This window comes from Stegodyphus dumicola, chromosome 3 (assembly GCF_044657685.1).
Source record: "Stegodyphus dumicola isolate Sdum_Otavi_A_Nest chromosome 3, ASM4465768v1".
Lineage (NCBI taxonomy): Eukaryota > Metazoa > Arthropoda > Arachnida > Araneae > Eresidae > Stegodyphus > Stegodyphus dumicola.
The window spans coordinates 29718655-29736903 of NC_140770.1; the positions used below are offsets into that span (position 1 = coordinate 29718655).

At 35.0% G+C, this 18249-nt stretch overlaps 1 long non-coding RNA gene across 5 annotated transcripts in view; it reads left to right on the forward strand.

The window, feature by feature from the left end:
• The window catches only part of LOC118183387 (uncharacterized), a 332908-nt gene that overhangs the window by 272848 nt on the left and 41811 nt on the right, over positions 1-18249 (forward strand). For all 5 annotated transcript variants that reach the window (XR_015040168.1, XR_015040164.1, XR_015040166.1 and 2 more), the window contains one exon: positions 96-334. This is a non-coding gene — a long non-coding RNA (uncharacterized LOC118183387). The remainder of the gene's footprint in view (positions 1-95; positions 335-18249) is intronic.

Consider the following 18249-nt stretch of genomic DNA (forward strand, 5'->3'; position numbering starts at 1 on the left):
AAACTAAGACTCTGTCCTCTGAACAATAATTTTGTTAAAACAGTTATAAGGTATTTTATGTTAATTAACTAATTATTATGGTTTTAACATTGCAGTAGCTGACGGATATCCAGTCCATATCTGACGGTAGCAGAACCACTAGCGCGAGATGTCTGGCTCGGTTACCTTGTAAAGCCTCAGGGGCATCTCACATGAATGAATCTTGACCGCAGGTCTCAAGGAGGACATCGAATGAACGACGGTAAAGGGTGGCAGACAAAAGACCTGGATTTCAGAAGATAGAACACATCTACAGAAAATACGGTTACAGTGAGTTGGAACGTTAATAACAGAAGTAAGTTGAAATCACATACTTGTAAATTTTCTTAAGTGTGACAGCGTCTGCCACGTCCAGGTAGCTTAACAAAGAATCTGCACAAAATACATTTCAAATCATAAATGTAAAGTAAAATAAAATGGTGGAAATGTTGAAGGAAATATTATTTAACGATAAATTAGTCTTTAGAGGGAAAAACTATGTACACTGCGGGGGGAAAAAAGGGACAGTACTATATCTCCTACAGTGTAATATATGTATATTACACTGTAGGAGTGACAGTGTAATATATATATTCTACAGTGTAATCTATATATAGTACAGTATAATATATATATATTAAAGTAGATGTATTTCTAAGCATACCTGTAAAAAATTAGAGTTTTTTTATTCAAAATTCCCGATATATACGTGAATTTATATATTCACGCGTTTTGAAATTTGGCATATTTATTGAAAGCGATAATAACATCAAATGTGATTCAGGCACTTTAAAATTACTTGAAAACTGGAAGGATGTGTCTTTTTTTTCTACTCATGCACAATGTAAAAAAGAAAGAAAATTGGTTCCCATATATTAAGATTTCTCCAAGGGAATTATACTTGGAGCAAACTGAAAAAAAAAATGCGCCAAGATAAATTTTTTAATTTCTTCGTAAATTTCGCACCAGATTTTATAAAATCTAATATTTAGGCATAATCTGAGTCGTAGATTCGAAATATGGAAAAAAAATAGCATGTCATGTCAGAAAAAGGTCCAATTTTGTGTCAAAATACCTATATTAGAACAATGCTATATATAATCTACTACATATCCTAAGTCGCGCTTTCGAGACATGAAAAACGCAATTTGAATTGCGTCAGTCGGCCAAGTAGAACTGTCATCCCCCCTTTTTTTTTAATTCTGCGCAGTGTACAACAGAAGGGCAAAATTATGCGAATATTTTTTAAATTTTCATTTCAGAACGTAGCGATATAAAACTAGGAGGGGGGAAAATACGGTGCATATAATACTTTTTTTGTAGTCAAAGGTCTTTAATGTTTAGAAATCCTTGAATTTTTAATGATGAATTCCTTTAGTAACACATAGCATTTTCTTTTTCTTTCACAACGCGATTCACAGCAGTGGGATATGGCATTTATAAACTCTCCACTCGCTTTCAAACTTCTCTGAAAATCTGGGTCATCTACTCTAAACTGTGACGTCATTTCCGTTATTGTATTTAAATACTTGTATACTTCTTGTTTTCGGAACTTTTTGTTTTAGTCCGCTGATAGTTTCTGACAGAATGATTTATCAATCTAAAGCTTTATTTGTCTAAAATACTGCAATGCTGGAGATAGGTCTTTTAATTTAAAGAACTACAGTCAGCCTTTGACGAAAGCGGGAGTTACGTTATTAAAACAACGCGCGTAAGGCAAAATCGCGTTCCGCAAAGTTAACTTCCTACGGAAAATATATCTTAGGCGTAATTCAGATTAAGAAATTACATATAGGGATGAATTACAGTGCTAATTATAGTTATACAGGAACTGGAACAAAATGTTGATAAGTATTCACCAAGTTTGGCGACCGAAATTAACCACCAACATCCTCGCCAACTCGTCCAACCAAAACCCTCTCATCAATTTAGCGAGACAACTATTTACTGAATTCTTGCCACTGTATTCTTATTACTGAGAAAAGACTAAAGAAATAGAAAGTGTTATGCGCACGCGTAACACTGCATTGGGAATTCTAAACATATGCTGACTTTGAAATTTTAGTGTTTTTGCTGCTGAATAGCTTATGGCGTAAGTGCGAAGAAAACAATACTTAATAAGAAAGCTAAAAAAAAAAAATCTGATGTGTACACCACATGACTTCTTTGTACGGAATATTAAATTATTCGCATTTTTTCTTGCATTTCGTTTAAACTTATTGGATTTAATTAAGTCTACTTCGCCGACAGCGCATAAACCACAATAGAATAAATGCATTCGTTTACCATAGCGACACTCTGGCGCTAGGTTCACTTAACAGTATTATATTTTGTTCATATTATAACTCAGAATGCACAAAATTTATATCATTTAAACAGATATCTAATCGTTGCCACATGTTCTATTCAAATAATATAATAAAGCTAGGGCGCCAAGCAATGGCCGCCATCAAAAAAATTATTAGGCTTAGCGGCACTTAAACAACTTTAAAATTGTTGATAATTCTAAAAATATTGCATACAGATTTACTAAAGGCATAAAAACCTTAACCGGAAGTTAAGAGCAACATAATTTAATCATTTTCAAAGCAAAAAATGCACAATTTACAAACATATAAGAATAAAAAAAACTGAGATCACTGAACAGTAATAGAGGTGATATATATACATATATTTATATACTTTTGGTACGGCCGATTGCAACCGAAATTCAAGATGCACATCTACATGTTATAGTAGTCCTATATACAAAATTTCAACGTTCTGAGGCTATTTGTTTTTGCGTTATGCGAGATACGTACGTAGGTACGTACATACGTTCGTACAGACGCCACGAAAAATTCTCTTCAGAATTCATTTTAAAGCAGTTTTATAATTTTTTACGCAAAAACATCGTTAAATTGCATTCGAAAGCGGTCAAAATGCATATTTTCGTTGAAATGTGCTGCCTGAAACTTTTCGCGATTACAATACTTCCTTTTTACTTCGTACAAGGAAGTAAAAATAGATTAGCAGGAGTAAGTACAACAACAGACTGGTAGACTGCGAGCTGCCCGAAAGCGTAAAAAATCTTAAACAAAGCCTTTCGGACGACTGTTAAAATCTGAAACCCCTCAGGCATTTCTACCTTACTTTTTTACGTTTTAATCATTACTATTATTATTTATTTTAGATTGGGGAGAACATAGTGAATTCAATGTTTAAAAATATTCATGAAATCGATACATGTTGCTACAAGTTACGGGATCTTTCATATTCCTTTAAATAACAAGTCCGGATAAGCAGGAAGAAATGTGCAATTTACTATGAAAATAAGCACATTAAAGGCCACAAACAGAGCAATAATAGCTGGAAACAAATCAAGCAGAATGTGGATATTAAGTAGTTCCTCCTTGCCACACGAAATAAATCGTAAAGTTCTTTAAGTCACTCTTAGGGTATCAGAAACTCGTACAGTACCAGAAACTACTCTTGGAGTACCAGAAAACCAGAACTCGTAATTCAGTTAAACGCTAAATTTCGCAACTGAGCTGCCTAGCTTTCAGATGTGTATTTCACACTGTAGCATGGGGCTTATAACTTCCGGAAAAATAAGCCGTAGGGCTTTAAAAATCTGTTTTCGCGAATCTTCTAGAAAGTAGCCAAGTTGGAGTGAAACCACCAAATATCGCCGACTGGCGAAAACAATTGTTGCTAAGGCACGAACGAACTGCGTTTCGAGTTGTAATTGAGCTATTTTTACAATTCCAACGTTGTTAATGCTTAGAATCAAAAGATCTACAACTCTATATAACAAATAAACCACTTTAAATAAAAACAAAAGTACAATCAGGAAGGATTTAAATATTTAACAAATACACTCCTGGCCATTAAAATTGCAACACTAGGAAGGAATCATCTGACGAATGCCAAAATCACCTGAAAGGAAGAAGAGGTTGGGATATGCAAATGAAAAACTGCATAAAAGAAAAGTTGTGCAGTGGATTTCTCATTCGGAAAGAGCTTTGTAAGGTTCGAGGTTGCTCAGAATATCGTGTTATACCTCGAATAATAAGAAGAAATGCTTATCAACAAGTGTCGGAATTCGATAGAGGCAGGATCGTTGCGTGCCGAGAATGTAGACTGTCGTTCCGTGAGATCGCCCATCGCAGTGGTCGACATCCAACCACTGTCATACGAATATGGAAACAGTTGTTTGCTGAGGATTATACTGAACGACATGTAGGATCTAAACGCCCTCTCGTAACTAACTCCTCTGAGAGGACAAACATATTGTGAGGTCAGCCTCTCAAAACCGTACAACCACATAACGGACCATTAGTCAGGAAATCAACATGTTACTGCACGCCCAGTATCCCCTCATACGGTGCGCTGATATTTGCAGCAGCGTGGACTATCAGCACGGCGACCATTACTTCGGCTTCCCTTGACAATGGAGCATAGAAACAGACGTTGATGCTGGCACGCCAAACGACAAAGCTGAATACAGGGAGTTGCACAATGTTGTCTTTTCAGACGAGTCTCGGTTCTGCGTGCAGTATTCTGATGGCCGTATACTTGTCTGGAGGCTCCGAGGAGACTGCACGTCGCCTGCTTGTATTCAATATCAGCATAGGGCCATGTACCTGGTATAAAGGTTTGGACAGCCATTGGGTACACGACACACACATCTCTAGTTCGGATCAAAAGTAATTTGAACTCAGATCGGTACATTTCTGACATCTTATGTCCAGTGGTTGTGCCCTATCTTCAAGGCCTGCCAAACGCCATGTTCCAGCAAGATAATGCAAGAACAGATGTTGCACGTCGTGTTCTGACCTTCCTCGATACACAGGGTATTCGACTGCTACTCTGGCCTGCAAGGTCACCAGATCTGTCACCCATTGAAAACGTCTGGTCTTGGGTTGCTGAGAGACTGACCCGCCATTCCTCTCTAATACGGTTGATGAAGTGTGGCATAGACTTGAAACAGCATAAAATGAGTTGCCCGTTTCTGTCATCAAAGCCCAGTTCGACTCCATGCTTAACCGGGTAAGGGCTGTTTTAGCTGCCAGAGGTGGTTGTTGTTTCTACTAATTTCGCACCCCTGCAAACACCAAAATTGCTTACAAATTTAATCTTTTCGTCTTCATGCCATACTATTTGTGTACAATAAATATCTTTTTTGTATTTTCTTTCCTTCATGGCGTTGGAATTCTAGTGGCCAGCAGTGTATTTACATTTATTTAGTCACTCTTATTGTTATAATAATGCACGCATGTTTTATGACCTCTATTACGAAAGATCAAATTTTTAAAAATTGCACAGACCTCCTCTAAGAAAAAAAAAAAAGAAATACCCCCTCACCCCCCAAAAAAAACTGTTTTCAGGAAAATTTTACTGTGTAGTTTATAGTGCGTAAGATAAAAGTTTTCGGTACTTTTCCGTTTTGCCGGCGCAGGCGATAAAGTAGCCAATAATGATACAACTGATGCCAAACGGAATATCCTCGCTGGTAACCTTTTACGCCTCATTTTCAAAACAAATCGCAGCCATTTCTGTTGTCACAGATTGATTGTTTCTTTCCAAACTGGCATACAATTACATATGATTTTTACCAGATTGTTCAATTTTATGCCGTAAGGCCATTCGTAGTAATTAAGTCAATTAGGATGCAATCATACCGCTCACCCGAAGGCGAAAATATAGAAGAAGCAAAGGTCAAGGGTTAAATTTATCCATTCTAATGGAATGCACTAGAGAAGTAAAGGACTGCGGTTTTACATGATTTCTGAGTAAGCTATTCGTATGAATTGAAATAATTCTTGCATTTAAACTTGTATTCTAAATTAAGATTTAACTTCAAATTAATGTAGATAATTAGATTTTTGTAGCATAGTTTACGTGAGATGAGATCTCTTGGGGCACGTGATACGAACTGACGAATCAGTATGTTGAACCACAAAAAGCATAGTAAATTCTTAAATTAATATCTTTTTACAAATTTTTTGACTTTATTTATTGGCTTTTTACAAAATTTTAAACGATATTAAAATGTTTATGCCTTCAAAATAAAAAAATTCTTAGAACTAACATTTGCTAACATTTTTTATGTGTATACTGTATGCTGTCGCCAACAAAGTCTGCTTCGCGAGATTTGCGCCGGCGAAACGGAAAAGTACCAAGTTTTCTTATAAATATTTTTTGTTTATTTGCAACAATTTAGGTGTTCTATATGTTATTTAATTTTTCGCATCTTTACTTTAATAATTAAATTTGGAGAATGAAATAAAGACCAGCTTACTTTTTCCTTTCAATCAATTAAAAAAATACCAAAAAAGTATGTAAATATAATTCCTTTTCAATTATATTTACATACTTTTTTGGAATTTTTTTTTATTTTTCAGGATAATGTTGGCAATATTGATGTTAGCTCAAATATCGATTGCTTCTTCCCCCTTCCCCCGCTTTGGTTTTTACTGAGGAATTTTAAATTTAACAGAAGTTTTTTTTTTTTTTTTTTTTTTTTTTTTTTTTGTCTTACAAAGCAAAACTTCTTCGCCACTTGTAGGTATTTAAAATATTTAAAACAACATAAGATGAAAATCAGTTTCAAGTAACGTAATCGGAGACTTCGCTGAAACGATCTACTTAAGCTGGTTCAGTTATTTAAATGGTGCATATAGAATGTCAGCTAGCAAAATGGCTAAAGCCGGAATAATCTTTGAAACAGCTGGCGATAGGACGTAAGGGCTACCAAAAGCTCTAAAACATTCAAATCCTTGCTTTAAATGCTCTAACAACTGATTTACATCCTGGTGGAAGAAGTTATGAGAAGAAAGTTAGAAAGAAGAGGTTATGGTTGTGAGGTTTATTTATTTATTTTTAACTAATAGTTAATTTTTAGTACTTTCCTATCATTCTCTTTTCACCATCGCTTTTAATGCTAGGATGTAAATGAGATAGCGAGCATTTATTCAGATTAAGGTAGGTAGTAGTGCTATGTAGGCAAGAATTTCGGAAGTTAGTTTTAGAGCTTGTCTGCCTATTCGAGGCCACGTTATGTCCATGATTATTAGCGATTTGATTCTGTGGCGTTGAGAGCTTCTAGCCATTTAGCCTTTGTCTCGCCAGTTTCCTACAAACCAGAGCCTTGCCCGCGCGTTAAATTATTTCTGTGAGCCGTTAGGCTAATCTACCACATTTGAATTTGTGCAACTTATGGGCGTTCCCCGTTCTGTGAACCAAATCCCACTACGGGTCCACCCCCGTTTAGGGCACGTCGTGGAGGTTCAACCTCCACTATTACCCCTCCAAGGGGCGGCGCACCACCTGGAAATACTTTAATCTCCAGGCGGCACAGGTCGTCAATTGCTACCTGCCAGTCGCACGGGCGAGCCCGTCGCAGAAGGCCGTTACCCAGCAAACCGGGGGGGGTTCTTAGAACATGACAGACCCCGAAGCCGGCCAATAATTGACCTTTTCCAGGGCCTTCAGAACCACCAAGTTCATAAGTTTTATATCCCCGTGGCCGAGACTGCCTAGGTACAGATCCTAGCCAGTAACTTCGTAGAGTTCTCTTCGTCGACCCCCGGGGGGTTGAATTTGTGCAGCGTTAAGTATTTCTGTTAATTAAGACACAATAACACGCCGAACAAATACTAATTCAGAAGTCAAACAACAAAAATCAGCGTTATATTTTCAAATTTTCACAGGACTAGTTTCGATGGTTTTACCGAACCACCATCCTCAGCTGCAAAAAGCGCAAACGTTTGACTTCTGAATTAGTATTTCTGTTAAATTAGAAGTGCTTGGCTTGTGTAAACCCAAATTAGGTAGTTGTCAATTTTGTGTTCGAATAAAAGGGTCTTAAACACACTTCTTCTGACTTTGTTTTGTTTCACAAGGCTAGAAGATAATTCTTCAGTAGTCTTTTTTTTTTATCGTTCTATAGGGTATGCTCCTTAGGAGAACTAGACTATATATGGTAAAGGTTCAGATCATAGTAATTGGTTAATTAATGTAAAATCCTTTGAACCTTAAAAACGATTTAACGAAGTAACTTAATAATAATATCATAAAATGCAGAGTAGATTGGATGGACTGTTTTTAATGAGGTATACTGAAGGATTTCCGTACGAATTATTAGCAAGGTGCGTGCAAAAACTGCTGACCTTACGATACCCTGGAATAAAATATTCACGCTCTAAATCTTTTGCAATAAGTCAGCACTTTTTCTCCTATTGTTTCTTCGCACACGTTAACAAGCTTTACAAGCTTCCGCTCAAGAACCACATCGGATCATGCAAATCTGCTCAGAGTTATTTGAGTTTTGACCACCTAATTATTATTAGGCGTGGTTAAAAATATAAACTCAAACAAAGAGGGGCAAATAACATTCAAGTCTTCCTCTTCAATTATCACTTTTTAAGCAAGCAGAATAATGCTCACCTGAACATTCCTCCACCTGAGGAATATATTTTAATACAAGATTTGTTGTGCATATCCTGCGAAGAATCAGTGCATCTCGAAAACTAAGCCGCCTTAACGAGAGTAGTTATCAAATTCGCGGCGAATAAATACAAAAGAACGAGATTGACAATCTTCCGAAAAGAAAAAGGTTCCAGCCCGATGCGTAGACACGGTCTGCGCAGCACGGCGTCTCAAATTCCCTCATTTAGAATTCTCGGCTCACAGCGCATCAAAGCGTATAATGTTTATGTATGAAATAGCCAACCTCAAATTGGACACATCCAATGTCATCTGTCTGCTCCAATGACTTGGACTCAGAATGCTCGTCCATCAACAATGATTATCTGATAAGCCTTCTTTTTTTTATTCGTATAATTATTTTTCAATATTTTTGCGCCTTAGAACATTAAGATCAAAGATTAAGTATGTAAGATAAGTTTGAAAATTCTTCATAATTACGAATAGTTGCCTGTCGCATAATTCCAATCATAATACCATCAAGGCAATTGCTGAACAGAAGCTGGTAGCTCTTATCATAACCCGTAAGACAGTAGCTCTTATCATTTGTTCTTAAACGGGATGATAAGGATTATTGGATTTTATCCTTTTCTTAAGTAAGGGCAACTAAATCTTTTTCAGGTTGCGAAACAATCCTGTACTTAATCGGACTGTGGACAGCATCGGTCTTCTGGCATTTCAGTATCAAAATGCAAACATAAGTTTAATCATCATTTCAGAAAGTGTAACTCAATACAAAGGCTGTTTGCATATTTTTCAGACGATTTTCATTGTATTTACAGAAATATTTTACCTAAAATTTTTGTGTTTTTAAATGATCAGTTTTTGGTTAACCTTTATTCTAAACTCCTCTTCTGTACCTTAATTTCCAAACAAAAAAGCCTTTTGTAGAAACGGAAGAGGTATTTTATACCATTTCTCTTGAACAGCTTTCCAAAGTCCAAGGAGGACTGCAGGTCGACGTTTAAGACAATACACTTTGTAAAAGTCCAAAGTGCAAATATCCATGGGTGACACATCAGGAAATTTATAGTGAGTGAAGGGTATGGTTTTGATCCCCGTTTCTTGTTTCATTTTTGTCCCGGAAATTAATTGTAGATTTTGACATGTGGCTGCTTCTTTTCTCTTGCATTTCCACTGATTGGTGGCACTATGTGTAAAAAGAAGGTATTTGATATTTGAAAATTGAGTACAAAATATGCTCTTGATAATAAGTGGAGCTACTCTTAGTATTTTTCTCCAGTCTCTTTATTTTATTTTCTTGTTAGTCCAGAGGGATTTGAGTCCCGAAGAACTATTACTTTCGTTTTGGCATTTTGCGTCGGACTCCTATAAATGTCGGTTCACTTTTCAAACTGTTGCCGCCAAATGTTAGAGTCCTGCATTATGTTTGAAGAAATTAAATTAAAAAAAAAAAAAAAAAAAAAAAAAAAAAAAAAAAGAAAAGAAAAGAAAAAAACAAAATCTGAAATGTTTCAGATTTTAAATTACGTCCAAAGGAGCGTTTTTTAACATTTTGTGTGTTACCTTTCTTTATTAAATATCATGTTCCTTGCACTTAAACCATAAGATCCAGTGCAACAGCAATATCGCAAAATAGTTTTAAAACGAGCATATCTTTAGAATTTCCGATACAGAGACTCACGCGCTGGAGATAAAAATGTTTTTTCTGCACAACGTTGCCATTGCTCGCTTTGAAATCCTTGAGTTTGTTAATCAAAAATTCGTCAAAGTTTTAAAAAATAGGAAATCGATCATAAAACAAATTTCAAATTTCAAATTTGGTCTTCCACATGCTCATATTCGTTGGAGGATTACGTTATTCAAAATTCGATGACTCTATGTACCGTTGTTTTATTACAATACGAGAAATATACATACATTTATGTAGATTTTTCATTATTTAATTTCTTCAAATATAATGCAGGACTCTAACATTTTTTGGCGACAGTTTGAAAAGTGAACCGACATTTATCCGTCCCACGCAAAATGCCAAAACGAAACTAATAGTCCTTCCGGATTCAAATCCCTTTGGACTAATGAAGAATCTGCATAAATGTATGTATATTTCTCGCATTGTGATAAAACAACGGTACATAAAGCCATCGAATTTTGAATGACGTAATCCTACTGCGAATGTGGGCATGTGGAAGCCCAAGTTTGAAATTTGGAATTTGTGAACATTATTCAACATTTGATGGCTCGAAGTACCGTTGTTTTATCACAATGCAAGAAACATACATACATTTATTCAGATTAATCATTATTTAATTTCTTTAAATATAACACAGGGCGATAATATTTGGAGGCAACAATTTGGAAAGTAATACAACGCGTTTAAGTGTTTCGATGTAAAACGCCGTTTCGAGACTAATGTGCCATTCGGGACTAATGTCCCTTTTGGGCTAAAACTAAAAAGGAGATATTTGGATAAATAAATTACACTTTTTTCCAGTTTTCTATTTTTTAATAAATTTGCATACAAATCGAGGAGCAGACATATAATCGTATTATACACGATTTATTAAATTCTTTCAATAATAACTTCCTCAAATAATGAAATCGCATTATTTTAAACCTATTAAAAAATTAACAAGTTTTTTTAGCCCTAAGGAGCTTTGTCCCTAAGGGACTATTGTTTTCGTTTTGCGATTTTGCGTCGAATCGCTCTGAATGTCCGTTTTACTTTGCAAGCTGTTGCCACCAAATATTATCGCCCTGTATTATATTTGAAGAAATTAAATAATGAACAATCTGTATAAATGTATGTATGTTTCTCGCATTGTGATAAAACAACGGTACCTAGAGCCAACCAATTTTGAATGACGTAATCCTGCTGCGAATTTGGGCTTCCAGATGCCCATATGGGCATCTGGAAGCCCAAATTTGCAATTTGCAATTTGTTTTATTATTGATTTTATATTTTGTAAAACTTTAACGAATTTTTGATTAGCAAACTCAATGATTTCAAAATGAGCAATGGCAACGTTGCACAGAAAAAAACCTTTCTATCTCCAGTGCGAGAGACGGAAATTCTAAAGGATATGCTCAATTTAAAATTATTTTGTGATATTGCTGTTGAACTGAATTTTATAGCTCAAGTGCGAAGAACATGATATTTTAATAAGTAAAGGTAACACGCAAAATGTTAATAAAATGCCCCTTTGGACGTAATTTAAAATCTGAACCTTTCAGGTATTTTAACTTCTTTTTTCTTTTTATTTAAGATGTCTAAAGTATTACAATGTTTTTCCTATGTTATATGAAAATCTTCATGTAAATTTACTATATTTTGGGATAATTTGACAATAGGCCATTTTCTTTTTTTCATCCCGTGCGCTTGACTCGCAAAGCATGCCGGTCATGTGACGTCACCACCTATGGCGTGATGCACTTGGCTACCGTTGCCTGTAATGCTTGCACAATAAGAAAAGGTTATTCTTTCTTTTGTTGTCCGAGTCCATTTATTATTTTGTTTTCTGAACCTTTTAAACTTTTTATATTGAAAAGAGTATTTAAGCGTTTTGAATGAAAGCACTTTCAACCGTCCCTCTTCTTTCTAAATAAAGCCTCTGGTTAAAACTACAATGAAAGCAGGCAAAAGAAAAATTTTAACCCAGTTGCCAAATATTCTATTTTGTTCGAATGTTTGTTTATTCGATTTTCTATTAGCTTTTCTGAAATAATTATTTTTTGAACGAACTACCTAATATTGTAGTGAGATAACTACTAATATTATAGTGAGAGGGAGGATATATATATAATATTAAAATAATTCTAATTTTGAAACATTGATTTAATTTTAAGGTCAATAGAATTGGTTATTACGAATGTTGCTATTTTTAAATACCATACTTTTCATGAACTCATAAGATTTACATTTTATTTTTAACGCCTTCACTAATCTGTTTTTTCTTTATTTAGTGTCTCTAATTTCGTTGTAAAACTTACGGAATGGAAAAACGAATTAATTTTCGGGAGTAATTTTAAATCTTAAATAAAAAAAATAAAAAAGCTCCCTCATTTGATCTTCAAAAATTCTTGTATAATTACCTCATAGTAATTTGTTCTAATTTCTAACTGACTTTGACACAATTTTTTCATCTTCCGAAAGAGATCGCCGTGTTAAAGTTCAAGCAAAATGCCGCCATTTTTTTAAGAGAGAAACTTTTTTTAAAAATAAATATTTATCGTTTAGCTATGACTAATAACGCCAATTCTCTTACGAATCGAATAAGGAAACGTTTGAAACTCGCTACGGTATGAATTGCAAGGGAAGAAATGGAAAATTAAAAAGCAGAAAATACTACACTCATGTCCATAAATTAAGGATAATTCGGAGTCACGTGGAAATCGAACTCTAAAATAAATATATCACCTGTAAAATCACTACATACATCTTCAAGAATCATATGCAAATTTCAGGAAGTAACCAGATGACACCGATAGTACGTCACAATGACGAGAGTGTAAGAGAGTGATATGTAAGGAATACAGGCAAAGAAGTAAAATTGTTTGCAGGTGCTTTATTATAAGCATTTCAGAGCAATAACCGAATAGTTATGACACAAAGGACGCATTTGGATGATTTTTTACGTGGTAGAATTATCGGCCGTCTGGAATGGGGGCGTACCCAACTGGAAGTATCAGACGAACTTGGAATTGCATAGAGTGTCATCTCCAGGCTTTGGCAACGATTCCAAGATGATAGTAATGTGAGTAGACTTTACAGCACAGATCGCCCCAGAGTTACAACGCCGAATGAGGACTGGTATTTGGCAGTTACTACCAAAAGAAACAGGCGGAGCACAACCTCAGACCTGTCTCGCCAGCTCTCTTCAGCCACTGGTACGACAATTTCAAGGCAAACCGTGTACAGACGCTTAGGGCAGATTTGTCTATATGCTCGTAGACTTGTCAGATGCGTTCCACTTACTGCAACTCACTGTCGCCTGCGGTTAGCCTGGAGAAGAGAGCATGCATTGTGGACACCGCAACAGTGGGCTTGTGTGATGTTTTCCGACGATTCCAGGTTTAGCTTGCAGTCCGATTCTCGCCGGACTTTCATATGGAGAGCTCCAGGTACCCGTTACCACCAAGAAAACATCATTGAACGACACCGTTACGGTGATGCAGGAGTGCTCGCTTGGGGTGGATTTATTCTGGGTTCCAGAACTGACCTGCATGTTCAAATTGGAACCTTGACAAGCCAAATCTATCAGGACGTCATTCTGGAACAACATGTATGTTTTTTCGGGGCGCCATGAGCGCACAATTTGTGTTTATGGAAGACAACGCCCGTCCTTACTGTGCAAACATCGTAAACGAATGCCTTCAATCGAAGGATATCGCCCGTATGGACTGGCCAGCATTCTCACCGGACTTGAATCCAGTAGAGCACGTGTGGGATATGCTTGGCCGACGAGTTGCAGCCCGTCAACCTCCTCCTACATGTCTACCGGAACTTCGGAGTGCATTGCTTTTTGAGTGGTGTAATATCCCCCAAGATCAGATCGATAATTTGACACTCAGCATGCCCAGGCGTTGTACGGACTGTATTGCATCGTCTGGGAGACATACAATGTATTAACGATCATAGCAACCATGTAATATTGTTTTTTTGTAAATAGGATTTTTTTTGTAATTTGCTCCAGGGAGAAAAAATCGCTAATTTTTTTAATAATATCAGACATATAGCATCTTTTTTTGTTCTTTACCTTTTGTTTAATAAATAAGCTTTACAAATAAGTCAAATTTGTTTTGCTTCTAACTCTTCCTTTGCCTTATTTTACATTATCCTTAATTTATTGACATGAGTGTATATCGTTGCCATTCGGCAAAACAGAAAATATTTATCTTTCAATTTCAATCTGTGTGTTGTAGATTAACAAATTAAGCTATTTGAAAGCAACAGATACAGTTTCCTTATTTTTTTAATCAGATTCAGTTAAATAATAAAAATGCATTTAATTCGTGACGTATCTAATTAAAAATATTCAGTATTTTCTACAATGACATCATATATTTTTATTACTTATTTTATATTTTGTAAAATTTTTAATGAATTTTTGGTTAACAAACTCAAGGATTTCAAGGCGAGTAATGGCAACGTTGTACAGAAAAAACAATTTATCTCCAGCGCGTGAGACTTGTATCAGAAATTCTAAAGATATGCTCATTTAAAAATTGTTTTGCGATATTGCTCTTGAACTGAATTTTATGGTTTAAGTGCAAAGAACATGATATTTTAAATAAAGGTAACACACAAAATATTAAAAAAACGCCCCTTTGGACGTAATTTAAAATCTGAAAACTTTCAGAATTTATTTATTTATTCATTGTAATTTTTATTTTCTTCTTGTCCTTCCCAAATACCTATTTATTGAGAAGAAACAAATGAAATTTAATAATTTAATCTTCTACAAAAATTCTAGCACTTCGAAATTAATTTTTATCATCATAATTTGATGAAATATATATATGGACGTATATATAAGTAACAGCTCAAATGTTTTCACGTTTTTCACATTATCCTTTTATATCAAAGATGATACACGTCTGCTAAAGTTATAAAAATTGCATCCTTTTCTTAGTGTGCGCTTCTGTTGGATATCAATAAAGCCAATTTTTTCGCAGTTTTTATTTAAAATTTTAAACGGTATTAAGATTCGAAAGATTCTAACGACGAAAAAAGCCCTCAGGTATTCGAATCTCGAATATTTTGCGAGATTTGAAGCATTCGAAGATTCAAATGCCTTATGCTTAGGAATAAGTAAAAAAATAATAATAATAATAATTACGTAAGTAATAACCTATAATTGCAAGTATCTTTGGATACTGAACATTTATTTAGACTAGCGGGCCAACCCCCAGCTGAGCGGGCTGAAACCCGCTTTTCATTGTTCACTGTTCATGAGTTCACATGTTAAATTTCGCCGGTATTGAAAAGTGGGACCGAACTACCAGTGTTCAGCTACCAGCGGACTCCCCTCGCTTTTTTCCCGTATGCATCCAGAAGATACTGTATACATGCGGAGAATCATAAAAACACCCATGCAGCCAGAAAGCATAAAAGAAACCCATAAAAGAAATCTTTCGATTGATTCTGCCTAATTTCACTTTAGCTGTCACAATTATATTATTTCCTTACATGCCTCAATGTAAAGCAATAGAATTTCATATAAAAACAATGTTATAAGTCGTTCAGTTTTGATGAAATTCTTCCAAACGAAAACTGCGATAAAATAATTTATTACAGTTTATAATGAATCGTCACCTTGCCCCGATCTTGTTCTTGTGGTGTAAGTGGTAGCAAGTTCAGCTAACGAATGATTTGATCTGTGATTCAAATACCAGCGAAGACGCAACTAATTTCTTTTACTTCTCACTTTCAAAACTCTAAATTTTTCTACAACTTCACCAATTCTTATCAAGACTTTTATTCTCCCTTTTTCGAAAATGAATTCATCTTTTTTTTTCTATTATATTGCGTAGTTTGCAGAAACTCTTTCCCCAGACTTTTATACGCTTTCCCTACCTTAAAGCTTCTTATTTTAATAATTAGTAATAATTGGTTCTATAATGAACTACTAGTGTTAAGTGATCTTATCCACTCGGCTGCTAATGTGTCAATAGTAGATGATTCTCTGAATTTCCATCATAAAGGTATACTTTTAGCTGTTATTGATGAAGAAAATAAGTCTTATAAATGTGTACAATCATTGGTTTTGTCGAGGCAGGAAGCATGAAATATGCGCAAATGCCCATTCCGAGATTCACAGTTATCACGAAGGTACGCGGTAAGGAGGAATATAATACCTTATAAATGTGGGCTTTAAATTATGTTGCCCGACAAAGGAAATTTTTAATGTTAGAATATTTAATTACATTAAAAAAACTCTCATGTGGACACTACATGACTTTCTTGTAACGGCCTTTTAAATTAAGCACATATTTTGCTACATTTCATTTAAACTTACTTCCTCGGATTTCATAATAGATTTATTTTTCATTAATCAATATAGTTCTGATCTCCTGGCAAGGCAGATATGTATAAGAATTCAAAACATCTTCGTTAAAAAATGTAAAATATAGAAAAATCTAAAACACCAAATTAAGTTAAAAACAATAAAAAAAAATTAATTAAAATTATAATTTTTGTGCCGAACCAAGCAATTTGGCCAGAGGGCAGAAAAATAAAATTTTCCATGAGCAAAATTGTCAACTTTTGGGCCCAATAAAAAGAGGCAAATAATGTTTGTGCACCAACTGACTCAATCCGTTATTCTCGTAAGAGTTTCAAATGTAAACAAATAGCGACCTCGTTAGGCCTAGCGCCACTTTTAGATTGTTGGTAATTCTACAACTATTGCATGCACATTAACTAAAGTATAAAAGCCTTAACCAAAACATAAGAAAAATATAATTTAATCACTTTTAAAGCAAAAAATGCACAATTTAACAAAATATAATAATAAAAAAAAACAGAGCTTACTAAGCCGAGTAAGAGGGTGGTACATACGTACAGACGTCACAAAATAATACCTTCTGAATACATTTTAAAATCCGTTTTTGATAAAAAGAATCCTTTATTCTTCCCATACGTAAAGATGTCATGCAAAAAAAAAAAATCCTTCAAATGAATTCGAGAGCGGTCGAAATCGATATTTTCTTTTCCACTATACCCAAAATTTGTCCCCATTACAATACTTCTTTTTCTTCGTACAAGGAAGTAAAAATTACTGAGATTAGTTTTAACATATTTATTCGTCTAAAGGAATTCAAGTGTACAAATTAGCTAAAATTTTCTTCGGTTTATGTTTATGTTTTGAGCTCACAGTTGATGAATTTATGATTTGGGCGTAAGTTTAATTAGCAAGCACCATAATAAAACTACTACAAACTACACGCGCAATGATTGTCAGAATCATCTGTCATATTATGTATATTACATGGTCAAGAATTAGTAATGTTTCTTATTACGAAAATTACAAAACGACAATGGAATAGCACTTCAGGTAAAATGGAGATATAGTCAATTTAGAACATTTATACAAAAAAGGGGGGAGAAACACGACCCTTTATAGTACGCAGTGGCTTAAAAGCATTTACCAATCATCGTATCTCGTTACCTTTCGAAGGACTTATGTGACAATTTCGTTTGGTCTTTTTCCTTTATCGAAAGCGGGAAGAATAACGTTTGCAGATACATACAAGGGTACAATTAAATAGCGGAAATTTCCTCATAGAACAATAGTAGTTTACTGAAAATCAATCTTACTTTCCTTCGCAATAGCTCTCTCGCAATTTAATGCAGTTGCGCCAACGTTTCTGCCAGCGCGAAAAGAAGCTGAGAAACTCGTTGAAAGTTACGCGGCTTAAAAGTGTCCTCGCGTTCTTTTTTAATGCCTTCTCGGATCATCAAGTCGATGACTTTTTATTGCAGATTTCAGCTTTATGAAAAGATTAAGACTTAATCTGGACTGTAAAACGGATGCGGAAGTGTAGATTACCCCCACATTTTTTTTGGGGGGGGAGAAATGTTATGCAGCTACTAAGACTGAGTAAAATGACACCTTATCACACTGTAAATCCAAATTCTCGTTGCCAAATCTGGTTTAATACTGTTGTTGTTATAGAATAATAGATGTAGAATTCAAACAAATTGTTGTTGTTGCTAATACTTACTTTTCTGACCTATAAGTCAACCTAAGCCCACGAAACTCCTCGTGGCAAGGAACGCGAGTTTACGCCTCCCGTTGG